This window comes from Monopterus albus, unplaced genomic scaffold, assembly GCF_001952655.1.
Source record: "Monopterus albus unplaced genomic scaffold, M_albus_1.0 scaffold214.1, whole genome shotgun sequence".
NCBI lineage: Eukaryota > Metazoa > Chordata > Actinopteri > Synbranchiformes > Synbranchidae > Monopterus > Monopterus albus.
The window spans coordinates 458161-461342 of record NW_018128094.1 but is presented as its reverse complement, the minus strand read 5'-3'; the positions used below and the strand labels follow the sequence as shown (position 1 = coordinate 461342).

The 3182-nt window shown below is 38.5% G+C and overlaps 1 long non-coding RNA gene across 2 annotated transcripts in view; it reads right to left on the bottom strand.

Moving 5' to 3' along the window:
- The window catches only part of LOC109971043 (uncharacterized), a 24337-nt gene that overhangs the window by 14112 nt on the left and 7043 nt on the right, over positions 1-3182 (bottom strand). The gene's annotated exons all lie outside the window — the stretch shown is intronic.

Genomic DNA, 3182 nt, shown 5'->3' with positions numbered 1-3182 from the left:
AGGACTGTAGATGAATTTAGTCCATGAATCTTTTTTCCTTCCAAGAATATTATTACTGGCAGAGATGTTGTGTTCATTAAAATGTAAGACGCTGCTCGGAAGCGCAAAGGGCCAAGCAGTTAAATCAGCTTCTGAAGAAGAGATATTTTGATTGTTCCCAGTAGATTCCATACAGTATGCATGCAGGTCATTTAATAAGTATCTCTGTTTTGTTGTGAAAAAAAGTTGTCAGGTTTTTTTTTTTTGGCATACTTATTATGGATGCTTTTTCTTATACTCTTTCATACTGTACACATTAACAAATAAATGTGATTTATTTAGGGTGACTGACAGCCAGTCAAGTATAAATCAGTTATTTTTTCAGCATGTCATATTGAAGGGGAGCAACACTGCTTGGAACCAGGTGTGAATTTTTTAAAAATTACTCTAAAAGTAAGTATAATTTTGTGTCAAAGACAGATGTGGAGGTGTGAAGTTCTTTCAAATTATACAACAGACTGGATGCATTTGTCTGGCCATTGTGTGTTCATCATGCTTGTTCCCTGTAGTTGCTTGAGTGGTTCATGTGCAAGCCTGCCTGGCTGCACAGATGATTGATAGCTGGTAATGAATTGTGGAGAAATGTGAGAGACCAGCACAGCAAGAGGAAGTGCAATGAGCCTAGATAGGCGAATGAGACTGCAGTAAATTAAAGCAGAACCTGGGAGGGGGGATAAGTAGACTATCCCCAAGACTACTTTATTTCATGGTGTAAAAATGACTACTTCTCACCACAAACTATTGCTTCGTGTGACAGGTAATTATTTTGGCAGCCAGAAAACATCCCCAAAGAGTCCCTGCCAACCTCGATATCTGCACTTCTCTCAGAGGAGCATGTGTGCTTAGCTATCTTCGATAAGAGAGACGTTGTGGGCCAGCCATGCTGCAAAGCCTGGAAGCTGGGGCTCCAGGCGGACTTTGCACATAATGGCAGAATGGAGGGAGAAAGGTTCAGGAGGACGGCAGACAGCAGGCAGTTAGTGCAGAGGCTGGACGCAGGTGGTCGGAGAGTGTGTTGATTCAGTGCTGTTGCACAAAAAGTCTGAAATAAGCACCAGCATCAAGATGCAGATTTCATAAGGATTATGTTAGTCCACCCCAAAGCATTACCTGACAGTAACATAAAGTGGAAATACCATTGTTACATAAAAGTATCTGTTGAATTTTAGATTTCACATCTATAACAATATCATTTTCCTGTCTGCTGGTGATTCTGGCAGTTGGCCCTCTTAAGGCATGGTACTGCAACATGTATGAAATATGTTATGCAAATGTAATGAAGTTGCCAGGTATACACAAGTTTAGTGCATTAATGCACTAAACATCATGAGATGTTTGGTTGTACATAATGTGTAAACTAATCATAACAGATAATTTTGATGCTGCAAATTTGAGGCAAAAACAAAAAAAAAACCTTTACAAGCTACATTAACTACACTAGTTTGGTAAAAATGGTAGGAAATGGTTCTAATGCAGAAATCTCTATTTATTTGATGATCTAGAAACAGAATGTCTCAGCAGAGAGAAAAGATTTTAACCACAGCAGTTTTTCAATGTTGATGTTTGTTGGATGCGGTTTCTTTTTTTGTGCACATTTGGGATTGCTAGCTTGGCAGTGTAGACTTAGATGAAGACAAGCTTCATCACTTGCGGTTAGTCTCAGTGTTTTTTAATGTCCTAGTACTGACTGCTCATCACAGCTATAGGAGCAGGTCGACAAGCAACGATCAGAACTTATGCTAGTTATTACAGTTTGCCTTTTCTTGAGCTGCATCTTGTAGATTTGGTCTGAATTTTATTGGTACAGGAAATGGGGTCTGAGAGATGCATACATTACTTTCCACTTCAATGTCTATACAACTAAAATTAATGAAATATAATTTGTAACATACTGAAAATGGCAAATTTATTGACAAGTGAGAGAAAATCAAATTTAAACTACATTTTCGGTTTGTGAGGAAGAAGCATGTCGCCCAGTGCAGAGGTATGGCTCACTGCTGGGTTTTTATTTTGGACGCAGTAGAGCTCTAATAAGCTAAACTGGGTTCTGGATCACAGGCATTACTTGAAGTACATGAAATTAATTGTAGGTTTTAGTGTCTGTGTGAGATTTGTGATGAAAAAACAAAAAACAGAAAATCACCAGTGTTATCCTTTAATCATGGCTGCTGTCAGGAGATAAAGGTTATGTGTTTGTGCTGGAAAGCATATGCATACTGTATTTACCAATGATAGTTTTACTTTTTTTCTTTTTTAGTTACAGACTTCAGACTATTGCCTTTGTGAAAAACTGTTTGATAAACAGTATTTTAAAGTTTTAATGACTTAGTAAGGAAGAATCTACTGGATTGTTTACAAGGTGACTGCTATATTAAAAGTGAAGCTTTAGAAAATAAGATGATTGCTTGTTTATTTTTATAAGAAGTAATCAGTCATGATTAATACTGTGTGCTGGGTCTTAAATAAAAAAACAAGTTCAATCCAAGATTTCCACATTCCTGATACTAATAAATTTAGGAATGTTGGCCTGTTTGTTTTATAGTTCATTGATCATTGTTATGGAAGGCGTCTGTGGGAGGGTGTTGCTGAGCGAGAGGCTGCTGAGCTGAACGCACTGAGGAGGTCACTTCAGTCTGTCACTGAGAATTGCCAAATCCATGGACAATAGTTACTTACACATACAGTAGGTGCACACAAAAAACTAATAAAACCATTTGCCTTGATAAAAAATGCCCAGCATAGTGTGCACATAGCCTTCTGTGTGCTGCTGACATGAGGCGGCTCTCCTCAAGGAGTGGAAATGGTATGATCCACTTTAGGGCTGTGGGTTATTATATCAGTTGCCACATGCCATGAATGTTGCCTTTGTAATTGTTCAAAGTAAAAAAATATTAATCTCATAATTGCTCTGAAAACTGCAGGTTCAGTAAAACAGCAATTGCAGAGAAATGAACCTTAAAGCTGTGACTCCTGTGCCCTGAGAGGAGACGTGTGGAGAGGAGACAAATGATTAGACCAATGCTTTTTTAAAAACACCTCTGAGGCCTGAATGGCTTGAGGAATGCAGGCCCATATGGCGACGTCAGAAATGAATGAAAGGGATTCTGACAACACAGGAAATAAGAAGCGATGGAGGAGACAGA